This window comes from Monodelphis domestica, chromosome 6, assembly GCF_027887165.1.
Source record: "Monodelphis domestica isolate mMonDom1 chromosome 6, mMonDom1.pri, whole genome shotgun sequence".
NCBI classification, from domain to species: Eukaryota; Metazoa; Chordata; class Mammalia; order Didelphimorphia; family Didelphidae; genus Monodelphis; species Monodelphis domestica.
The window spans coordinates 25389808-25402889 of NC_077232.1; positions in this window are offsets into that span (position 1 = coordinate 25389808).

Consider the following 13082-nt stretch of genomic DNA (forward strand, 5'->3'; position numbering starts at 1 on the left):
CAGGTACCAGGTGAGGACGATCAGGGCTGCAGGCAGGAAGCGGCAGGGCAGGTCCGGAGCCTGTAGCAGCTTTGCGAGGGTAGAAAACCTTGGCCAGAGAGATATGGCTCAAAAAAAAATTTTTTTTTCTAGGTACTAGATATTAAAACTGAATTTAAGATCAGAAAAGAAATCAGAAGACTGAAAGTTCTTTTTTCCATTAGGTCGCCAACTGTAACAGTTAAATTTTAGGGGAGATGGGGAGACTGAGGCAGGTAGAAATTAGTTTCTCTCTGCAAGGAGTATTATATTTTTTAGAGGTTTATTAAAGGTTAAAGATTAAGAATATACAAGTAAGAAACATGTGCCTAGGCCAGAGGCCTAGACAAAATAACCTCACATCATGGAAGAGACGCCTCTGCTCCAAAACGGAAGTCCAAAAGAGCCGAAAGCGATGGCTTTTTTCTTAATGATCTCCCAGGGACTATCCAGTTTTCTTTGCTGGATCATAACAATGTCCCATTGTGTCTTTATGTATTTGTATATATTACTGTGTGTATGTGTGTGTTGTGGGCATCTGTATGAGAGAGAGAGAGACAGACAGAGAGAGAGAGAGAGAGAGAGAGAGAGAGAGAGAGAGAGAGAGAGAGAGAGAGAGGGAGACAGAGCGACAGAGAGACAGAGAGAGAGACAGAGAGAGAAAGATGGAGAGAGAGGGAGAGAGAGGAGAATAGGGGGGACAGTCAGACAGAGATAGACAGACTGAGGTACAGATAGATTCAGGATCAGAAAGTGAGAGACAATGACAGAGAGAAAGAGCAAATTATATCTTTGTGTCTCTGCATGTACAGCCATATTCTTGAATCATCTCTGGCATTCCTGGGAAGAATGATTAAAATAATAAATAAGCAGGAAAAGTTGTGTCACAATGATAATCCAAAAATCTGAAACATATAAATATTAAATTAAAAGAGAAAGGAACACTAGTAAATAGAAGGATCAAAATAGTTCTCTTGTGTGCAATACCCCTTCACTTAGTATTAGAGATTCTTATTATAATGCAGAACTAGATTGAAATTTGAGGGGGGAATGAGAAAGAAGATAGAATTCTATGTATATGTAGTTTTGTTTATATGTATAGACACATTCCAATATGTATAATGTGCTTTTGATATTCATATATATTTCACTTACATAGGAATAAAATATGTATTCTCCATGTTTATGTGAAGTATGTATAAATGTGTATATGAATCCAAGTCTTTCTTTTGAGTTCCACATATCTCCATTTTCTAATGGCACTGAGTAATAGAAGTCCCATAGAAATATCAAAATCACTAATTCTAATATAAATCACATTAACATATATTTTCTTTAATCTCTATTTTTTCTTAACTGTCTTGTTTTGGTTGGTGGAATTAATATCCCTCTAGCCCCCTAATTTCAAAATCTGAGTAATTATTTTTATACACTTACCTTTTGTCTTAGAATTGATATTAAACATTGGTTCCAAGGCCTAAACAACTGTGGTTAAGTGACTTGCCCAGGGATATGTAGATAGGAAGTATCTGAGATAAGATTTGAATCTAGGACCTCCTATCTCCAGGCCTAGTTCTCTATGTACTGACCCATCTGGTTGCCCCTTTGGAGTAATTCTTCAGTAATCACTCATTCTAACATTCCCTTCCACCTAGCGGCCACATCTTATTAATTCTATATCCACACAGTCTCTTAAATCTATACTTTGGTTTCCACTTAATAACTACCATAGTTGTTCACCCTTAGATTATAGCATTTTTTATTTTAGTATTGATCAAAATTTATAATTCATCTTCTACCCCCACTTTCTCATCAATACAATCTATCCTCCATTATAAACTTTCCCAATTGATATTCACAAAGCACAGGTTATAGTGACATTCCATATCATTACTCAAATCAAGATCCTAATGGTGCTTTCTTGCCACTAATATACCCTAATATCATAACTGTTGTTTGAGCTGTAAACAACTCTTTAATTTAAAAATATGTCTCCAATTTGCCTTTCCAAGTAGAAATGATTCATTTCTATGATCTTTCCAAACTGGCCAACTTAATCTTCTGTGTCCAGGATATTGTATTTTTGACTCCTTTAGCTTTCCATAGTTTTCTCTTATGCCTGAAAAACACTCCTTAACATTTACCTTCTCTAAAAGTTTTTGTTTTCCTCTAAGGCTCAGATCTTATTCCATAAAAGAAATCTATCTTGGCATATACTCAGTTGGTAGTTTCCCAGCCCACTGGAAAATATGTGATATATACTTTGTATTTATGAGCATGTTTTGATGCTCCTGAGTTTCCTGCTTATCTTTTTCATTTGCTTTCTTTAGGGTTAGAGGAAATGGTCTCTCCTCCTCATAAATAAATAGTACATAAGAACACAAACAAAACACCCAAATATCTTTGCTGATTCCATTTTCTAACTTCAAGGTGTGAATTACATCATGAAAATTTTTATGTCTTAGGACTCTTTCATATGAGCCTTTGTTGAGCCATTATCTAGTAGAGTGCCTCTTACTCAAAAGGTCAACAGTAAATGAAAGAGCGAATATTTCTAAGTGTGTTAGAGCAGATGGAATGTTGGGATTTGAGTCAGGAAGACCTAAGTTCATGTGTCATTTCTAATGCTTAGTAACCATGTGATCTTCAGCTAGTATGTTGACTTTTATGTGTTTCAAACAACTCCTTAGGGTTTTTCTGTGAAATTATGGATAGACTATGGTCTATGGTCTCCAGAGGGATAGTGCATATAAGAATATTTCTATTTTGGTGAAATTGTGCAAAGTTTGAAATGGATAAGTATCACTTATAATTTATGAGGTTGGCTGTGGGAAATGGTTTAAAATCCTAGAAGTGCTTTGAAACTATTTTTACATAATAGTTATTTTAGATCTTATATCTTTCATTAATCAATAGATATTAGAATCTCTGAGCTTGAGGGGGAGAGCACCAGAGCTACCTTTCATCAGCTTATTTTGGTTGTCATGTAGTATTACAGTTATATTAAGCTTTCAATCCATTAAAAAAAAAGCTGACCTTTTTTAGAACTGCTTTCTTAAGATCTCCCCGCCCCCCCCTCTCTCTCTCTCACACACACACTCAAAGTTGTTGTTTTATTTTATTTAACCCAAAGGCAGCATTGGCTCTGCCATTTATAAGCCCTATATCATTGGGCAATTCATTCAATATCCATGGTCTTCAGGTTCTTCATTTGTAAAATTAAAGGCCTAGAATACAGGATCTTCCATCTCTCATTTTAAAAATAAAAAAAAAAATTAAGAAAAAATGACAGGTAGAAATTGTGCCAACATAGTACTTGAGGAACATATTAATGTCATGATCACTTGTTATCTCATGAGGTGCTCAACTCTATACTCGAGCTCTGCCAGTTCTCAAAAACTGTAATCTCAGGACTGAAATTATTTTCCATGTAGAAGAACAAGAGCTATTCCTTTATATCTCACTATAACTACAGAATATTTAAAAAACTATGCATCCATTATCTGAGGTGTTAATTGACCTTGAAATACTGTTTTTATAATTGTATTCTGCATTGAGTCACAGTCCCAATTCTGAATCTGCTGAAGTGCATAAATTCAAACATGCATTATTTCTTTAAGTTTCAGTTACTTTCTGAGAGAAGATTATTAATTAGTGTGTCCCTGAGGCAGTTATAGGTTTTATGAAAATCTTACCTTCAGCAGGAATTGGTGGAACTTATATTTCTCCATTTAAAGAGGGAGAGTTGAAGTGGATACTAGAAAAAAGTCAAAGATGTAAGAGAAGAGGATACCACGTGGGTTCAAAAGATTTAAATTATCATCCAATAGAGGAAATTATCAAAAAAATCAGGAGTATGAGAAATAATTTTGGCACTTACCCACCTCTGTAATTAAATATTGTTTAGATTTATAAAGAACTTATTTACAGAAAGACTTGTAGTCAAAATAAAGTTCACTCAGTGAACCTGGGAATTACTAAAGCATGGAATTGCTCCTTTGATAGCAATAAGACCAAATAACATTGTGTCATTGCAATGGCATGCCTCTGAGGCTAAGTCTCTATGGACTATTCAGTCAGTAAGCATTCCAATGAGTTCACCATTTCAGTAAGAAGGAACAGAGAATAAATTATATCGGTGAAGTTTAAATGTGACAAAAGAAAAAAAATATATCACTCTATTCGTTGACTAAATCTTTGTTATATTATCATAGTCAAAAACTGGATAAAATATAGTAATATCATTGAGGCAATAATGAAACCATGTTATCCCTAAAGATTTGGGGATGTTATGATGGAGAAGCTCCACTGGAGGAGAAAATGCATGCAGAGGTTCATCTTCCATTACCCCTCTTTCCCAGCAGAATCTGATCTTTATTTAAAAGAATATTCTCAACTAGATAGTCAAAACTAATAAAGTTCCCTTTGTTTATTGCTTCCATAACCCGTTTAAAACAATGCCTCCTAATTTCCCTTTTTAGCATGGTGTAATGAAATGTTCAGGTTTTTTTGTTTTGTTTTGTTTTGCATTTGGAGTCAGGAGATTTGGGATTATGCTAATTATACCCTATAAAACCTTAGTAAATATACAAACTTCCAATCCCTCAGTATCCTCATTTGAAAAATGAGGGCAAAAACTCAGTTTAAATTAATTCTATGACCATTTTTACCTCCAAATTCTAAAATATTAATAGTTTCTTTTTATATAACATCATGTAGTTGGGAAAATATTTTACAAACATCTTAATCTCAAAACTTAAAGAGTTATGTGTTATTCACTTTATCACATATGACAAAATTAAGGCAAAAAAAGATTAATAGAATGATCCAAGTTCAAATAGCTAGAAAGTACCTAAGGTAGGATTTAAACTCTACTCTTCTCAATTTCAGGTATATAAGCTATTCATTCTATCACTTAGATGCTCTTTTCAATTTAAATCATTTTTCTCCAATCAAAAAAGGTAGAAAAGGTTAAGTGAAGATTACGACTAATATTTTCTAAACAATCTAAGCTTTTCTCAATAATTTGAAAGACATCAAAGTAGCTTGTAACTCACTGAAGACTTTTCTAAACCGTGATAACAACACCTGTAATTCCTCCAAATAAAAACGAATACATGAAAGTGTCTTGTCTCTAGAATACATGAATTTTGACAAGTTAAGAAACCCCTCTGAAGTTCAGGTTCCTTGGATATAAAATAGGATTCATGTTACTTATATATACCTTAGAGTTTTATGAAGGAGGCAGCTAGTTGGCTCAGTGAATTGAGAACCAGGTCTAGAAATGAGAAGTCTTGTGTTTAATTCTGGACTTTGACACTTCCTAGTTGTGTGACCTTGGGCAAGTCACTTAACTCCCATTGCCTAGCCCTTACAATCTTCTCCCTTGAAGCCAACACAAGGTATTGATTTGAAGAGGGAAGGTATGTGTTTAATTTTTTATGGGGAAATCACTCTGTAACTAACAAAATGTAAAATTTATGTAAGACATAGATAGCATCATGGCAACTTAGAGATTTTAGCCCAAGTTTTGATCTAAATTTTATTAGAATTTATAAGTTTAAAGTTCCATCACTACAAAAATCTTGGAAGAATGCCCCAATGAAATGATGTGGCAGTTACATAATTAAATAGAAAAAAGAGAGGAGAGTATCTGGATTATCTTTGGAGAATTGTATTGTAATTTCAGTGTTGCTGAGCTCTTCTGTGATGTTCCACTCCACCTTTCAGAGAGCAAGGTTATGAACTGAATAACAATTTTGCATTGGAGTCAAGAAAATCTAAATTCAAATTGTGCCTTAGATTTTTAGTGACCTTGTGTCCTTGGTCAAATATTTTAACCTCCCTGTTTTGTTACCTCATCTGTAAAATGGGGATAATAAAAGCTCCCAGGAGTATTGAATGAATAGACATATTTTAAGACCTTTATAAATATAAAGTTTTATATAAAAACTTCATTATAATCACCATAATGATCATGATCATTAGGATCCCATTATAAATCACAGACAATTATTATTTGAAAATATTAAAAGTTACAAGTTAGCCAAAGGGAAACAGAGATATTCTATATGTTGGGAACTACTAACCTGTAGCAAATTACCAAAAATAGATGGATTTAAGAAGTGTCATTATGATCTATCCAATAAAGTATGGAAAAGAAGGTGAGTTAGTTATGTGGTAAGAATATGAATATTGCAATACCCTTCTCATAATAATAATATTTTAAATCAAGAAGAACTTTAGCATGTTTTGGTAATTTTCCATGAAGGATTTTTGGGAAGACATAGACATGCATCTTATGAATACAGATAGCCTGCATATGAAATTCAGAAATGACCCAATGCAAGAAAGAACAACAAATAGATGGAATCACATAAAACAGAAAAAATAAACAATCTAAATTGTTGTGTCTTTGCAGATAAAATAGATTTTAACTAGGTAACCCAATCAACAAATATTTTGTTAATGACTGGTTTTACTGGCACTGTGAGTCAATGGAAATTTAAAGATGAAAGGAAAATATTCTCCCAAAGAACTTACATTTTCAGTTGGAGTCTACATGTACAATCTATCATTATTTATTATATATTTATTTTTATATTTATTATATGTTATATATGTATAACATGTATATGCACATATCCATCTCAATATCTATATATTTAAATCTAGATACACATACACAAAACTGAGGAGCAGTAGAAAGCACTAGAGGGCACTGGAGGGTAATTTTGGGAGGAAAAATTAATAGAGACAGGGAGGTCTAGCAATAGCCTCATGCACAATTTGGCTTTTTTAGGAAATCAGAGATTTGTTGGAGATGAAATTGAGGAGGGTAATTTCAGCATTTGGAATAGTGAGCACAAAAGTAAAGAAATGGTAAATGGCATATTATTTAAGGACAGGAAGAAGGCCAGTTTGATTAGACACTAGAGGTTGTGACAAGGAGTAATATATAATCATTTTGAAAATATAGGTTTTTTTGAAATACTAAGTGAATTAATTAACCAAATGACACACATTTAAGTGACTGCTATGTCCATGACACTGTTAGTGATGGAAGTTTCAATCATGAATGAATGAATGAGTGTATGAATGAAAGAATAAATAAATGAATAAGTGAAATATTTTGTGTTTCTTAAAAGTCAGACTTTGGATAGAGTTATTAAAGCAAGACATTTTCTGTTTTCAAAGAATTCATGTTAGGGTAGGAGAGAAAATATATGCAAGAAATTTTAGTTGTAAGGCAGGTAGAAAAGCACCATGATCCTTAAGATGAAGCACTAAGGCTGTCTGTAATGCATCTTTAATGTCATTCCCTTTGATGCAACCATATTCATTTCATTTGCTGAATTATTTGAGCACATCAAGAACATTGTTGGGAGAAATCAATTTTCCTTAGTTAGCTATTGCAGCTGAGAAGGAAGGGATTGTAATACTTGCATATACATTTTCTGGATTGCATTTATTGGACTGATAGCTACAGGAATTGGTCTGCAAGCCCAACTGGTACTCATGGTAGTTGAGGAGGTAAGGGTTGTGATATTGCTTTTCCCACTATCATGACTAGCAGTTGATTGTGGTAATAGTAGTGGTGAGATGGAAGGTCACTAACTCCACAATCATTTCAGCCCTCAGTGATGGTCTTACAGTCCTGGTTAGAAAAGACAACTGATAGTAGGCTACTGTTTATCCCAGTTCTCTTGGGTTCAGCTTGGACTACCTCCATCAGTATCTTAGGGGACACTATAGATGAGGTAAGGGTGGTCCTTTTTAATTATTTTCTATATGACCCAGTTCATTACAACTGACAAAAAAGAAAAGATACTTCCTTCTTGTAGGGAATTCGCAACAAATGTGTATGTAAAACTGTCTTAAAAATAGAAGAAGTTTTTGTACCCCCAAAGGGAAGTTTGGGACTTTTGGTATGGAGAGGGAGAAAGAGAGGAGAACCCCCTTCTCAAAGCAGGGTTCAGGGGAGACAGCAGATGTAACAGGGTGGTTTAGAGAGATGATAGGGGGTTTGAAGATTTTCCCCCTTCTGTCTTCCCTCCTTAGCTAAAGCTGCTCTTCCCAATTCACTTTTGTTCCTCTTGACCCTCTCCACTACTCAAGACCAAAAGGTCTCACCTTGATCCATTCACTCACACTCAGCTTAGGGAACAGATAAATTTTATTGTTAACTCAATCAGATAATACAAAAGGAATAAAGAGCAGGGAAGAATAGGAAAAGGAAAGTAGGAAAAAGGGAGTCTCTGTCTCTATCTAAACCCTTTCTCCTCCCTCTTCGAGTTTGGGGAGAACTCATGCCCTGGCAGCCTGAGCCCCGAGTGAGGAGTCAGGTTGATTCATCCCTGGGCAACAGGAGCTGAGGTAAAGTCTGCTCAGATTTCTCTTCAGAAAGTTCCTTCAATCAGGAAATGTTGGGGGTGGGGGGAGATTTCCAGTCACCAACAGGAAAAGTGGGTAACCCTCAGTAGCAAGTCTTTTTCCCACCTTCTCTCATCCACATCTCAAGACCAAGAGACCCTCACTGTTCTTCCAGCCAGAGTCTTCTCTCCTCCTCTGGATTCCACTCTTAGGGCCTCTCCCCCATTGAGGTGATCAATTTCACATACTCTTCAGTCTGTCACTTTTTCTCTAGTGCCAACCTCTATCACAACTGTATAAAATTTAAAACATAAAGTCACTTGATACACATTATATAATGTTATTTCTCTGTTAGGGCATTAGCAACATAAGCAGTTTAAAAAAACATTATTAGCTGTGCCCCAAAGAAATAATAGAGAAAATACTTGTACAAAAATGTTATTAGCTATGCTCTTTTTGGTGGCAAAAATTGAAAAATGAGGAGATGTCCCTTTATTGGGGAATAGCTGAACAAATTGTGGTATCTGAAAGTGATGGAATACTATTGTGCTGAAAGGAATAATGTGGAGGAATTCTATGTGAACTGAAAAGATACCCAGGAATTGATGCAGAGCAAAAGGAGCAGAACCAGGAGAACATTGTACACAGAGACGGATACACTGTGGCACAATCAAATGTAATGGACTTCTCTACTAGCAGCAATGCAATGATCCAGGAAAATTCTGAGGGACTTGTGAGAAAGATCACTATCCACATCCAGAGAAAGAACTGTGGGATTAGAAACACAAAAGAAAAACACTTAATTCTACGACAGAGGCTGGAACAAAGAAAGAGTTTTCTCCTTGTTGGGGTAGGGGCCCTGAAGTTTGGAATCTTGAGGGTCAGAGACTTCAGATGGAAGAACAGTTGGTCTCTCAGTCAGGAGAAGCCAAAGAGAGAAAGTTGAATGAAACTTTCTCTTGAGTGTTACCCACTTTTTCCTGGTTGTGACAGGAAATCCTTCCCCCCAACATTTCCCAATTGAAAAAGACTATTGAAGAGAAACATGAGGAAGGCATTTTGAATCTTTGTCAGACTACCTCAGCTCCTGTTGCCCTGGGTCTGAACTCTGGCTGAGGGCCAAACCCAGGGTCAGTCAACCTGACTTTCTCTCAGGGGACTCAGGCTGCCATGGCCTGAGTTCCCTCCATACTTGAGGAGGGAGGGAAAGGGTTTTAGCTAAAGAAAGGAACTCCTTTTTCCCACTTTCCACTCCCATTTTTTCTCTTCCAGTTATTCCTCTGTATTACCCTGATTGAGTTAATTGACATTATAGTAGTTATCTTTTCCTCAAACTGTGAATCAAGTGTGAATGAATAGATCAAGGGAAGAGATATCTTCCTAAGAAGAAACCCTTTGGTCTCTAGTAGTGAAGAGGGGACAAAAGAGATAAGAGCAAATCTGGAAGAGCAGCCATAGTTAAGGAGGGAAGGGAGAGGGAGGAAATCTTCACACACCCTCTCCTCTCTCTGAGCCAATCTTAAACATCATCTGTCCTCTCCAAGATACTGTTCCCTTTACCATCCCCAAACCTTTTCTCCATTACATCTGCTGTCTCCCCTGAACCCTGTTTTGAGAAGAGAGGTCTCCACTCTATTTCTCTTTCTCTATACTGAAAGACTTAACCCTCGGTTACAATTGATCATATGGTTTGACGGAGATATGATTGTGGATGTTGACTTTAAATGATTACTTTATTGTAAATAGTAATAATATGGAAATAGGTTCTGAATAATGATACAAGTAAAATTCAGTGCAACTGTTTATTGACTTTGGGAAAGTGGAGGGGAAGAAAAGAAGGAAAAAAACATAAATCATGTAACTATGGAAAAATATTCTAAATTGAATAAATAAATTTATTTATTTTTAAAAAAGAAATAATATTTGGTAATGATAAGAAAAGAGAATATTTCAGACACATTATTTGTCCCAATAAAAAACACAAAAACTCAGGAATGAGAGAAAAGGGAGTTTTGTGTAATGAAAAAACAGAAGGCCCATTTGGCTGTATCACAAAATATTACATGTGTATCTGGTTTTCTACCTAGTGTATGTGTGGATGGTGTTTCATAAAGACATAAAAATAGGTTGAGATGATATTGGGAAAAACATACAAGATGTTTTATGTACACATACATAAAATTCTATTTTGTATATGTGAATGTGTGTACATATGCTAATATTAAAAATCTTATGTTTGTTTATAAGGCACTCCCTTTAAAGCAATATTGCATAATGGAAGATGAAAGCTAAACAAAGAAAGCTATATTTTTTCCTAGGAGAAACAAAGAAACACAAGAAATTTTTGAATAAGGGAAACACAAAATCACATTTCCATAAAAGATATTATTTTGGCAGTAGTTTATAGTAAATAAAATATTTTGACTTGAGGTAGGGAAGAAGACATTGTAATAATCTAGAGGAGAGAAAATGATGTCCTGTACAAGAATAGTAATTAAATGAAGAGGTCAGACTTTTCTCATTGGTAAAAATGACCAAAAGAAATGACAAATGTTGAAGGAACTATAAGAAAACTAGCATAAGGATGCCTGATTGGTTAAACTGAAAATTACATCAATTATTCTGAAAAGAAATTTGGAATTACACACAAAGAATACTTAATAAATAATATACACATTTGTATATAGCTATCCCATTCCTATACTATTACTTTTATTATTATATTATTATATACTGCTATACTATTAGAGGAGAAATGTCCTCTGTAACCAAAAATACTTATAGCAGTCATTTGTGTACCAGTTATATTGTGAGGGAGGAAGTTAAAAAAATGAAGTTAAAAGGATGTTACACCATAGTATTTTGCTATTAGGAATGAGAAAACAAATGAATTCTTAGTGACATAGAAAGAATTTGTAAAGTGATGTAGAGTTTATTCAGTAGAACAAGAGGAATATACTATATTATCAATATTAAAAATAAACTATTTTGAAAACTTTTATAAAATAATAAAGAATGAAATGTACTAAATAACGAGAATTTATGCAATAAAACAAGAGTGTGCAAATCACTTTGAAATGTGTAAACTCTGATCAATACATGAAGAAAGAGAAGACAGAGGTTGATGGGGATGTTATACATATCTGTGAATGATTTCCATAGAAATAGTAGTTAAACTCATGGGAGTTAATGATGTTACCAAGAGACAGTGTGGACAAGTTAGAACTTTGGGGAATATTAACGGAAAAATTGGGTTTCCATTTAATCCTAGAAACAGTTGGAAACAATTGAAGTTTATTGAGTAGAGGAATGACATGATCAAATCCAAGCTTTAAGAAAATCAGTTTTGTATCTGTGTAGACAATGAACTAAAGTGGTAAAAGATTTCTTCAAAGGAGACCAATTATCTTAATTTCATAAATTTTAATTCTTACACTTGTGATCAAAGTGTCATTTCCAAATATAATATGCCAGAAGTCTAGTTATAAAATAGTTTTACTCCCAAAATATTTCTGCTTTTCATTGGTCCACAAACTCATAATTAATGATCATCTGGCAGTCACAAAAGATAAAGAGATTCTAAACTTCATTATAGGCATTGTTGCTTGAAATAGAAAAGTATATAGTATCATCATATACTACCACTATGAAAATATATCTGGATTTTGAAATTTCTGTTCAGAATCCACATTTTTTCAGGTATTAGTAAAGTAAAAACTTAGAAATTAAAGAAATTTGGATGACAAAATATCTCAGGATCATTTCAAAGGAGGCCTGGTTGTAGGAACTGATAAAATTTATCTGAAGAGCAGAACCATCAGTAAGGCAAAAATATATCCTAGGAAGTATTTGAAAATGGCATGAAAGAAGAAATAGAATAATTACGTTTCATCTTAGAAGGTAGAATCAAGAAAAAAAATAGGATGGATTGAAAGAGAGGAAGGTTCAACTTGATGTAAAGAAACCAACCCATAAAACAAACACAACAAACAACTTTTAAAGACCTGACAAACTTCACACAGTTGTAGTGAGATTCAAATGAGGTAATATTTGTTAATCATTTAATACATAGTAGGCATGTAATTCCTTTTTCCTTCATTCTTATATTATGATACCTTTTTATTTCTACTGAGAATAGCTAGTGTAATGCTTTTGAAAGATACAGTGTCTATAAAAGTGCAGCCCTCCCATTCCATATTGTCAGACTAATTTCATGTGTTCATTAGTTTTGATCAATTCCTTCTACCTTGCAACCACCATCAAGTCACCATAACAACCTCTAACATGTAGAAGTGGCTAGAAAAACGAAGGCAGGGGGCAGCTGGGTAGCTCAGTGGATTGAGAGTCAGGCCTAGAGATTGAAGGTCCCAGGTTCAAATTTAGCCTCAGACACTTCCCAGCTGTGTGACCCTGGGCAATTCACTTGACCCCCATTGCCTAGCCATTACTACTCTTCTGCCTTGGAACCAATACATAGTATTGATTTCAAGATGGAAGGTGAGGGCTTAAAAAATAAATAAAAAAGAAAATAAGAAGACAAACTATTCAGCTGATACTGGCTATGTGACAAAGGGTTTAGTCACTTAACATGTAGGTTACACAATTTGAGAAGATTAAATTTATTATAAAGTTCTTAGATAAGTCTCATACCTGTCTATATCTTGTTCCATGGCTTTCTTTGTATCTTAAAG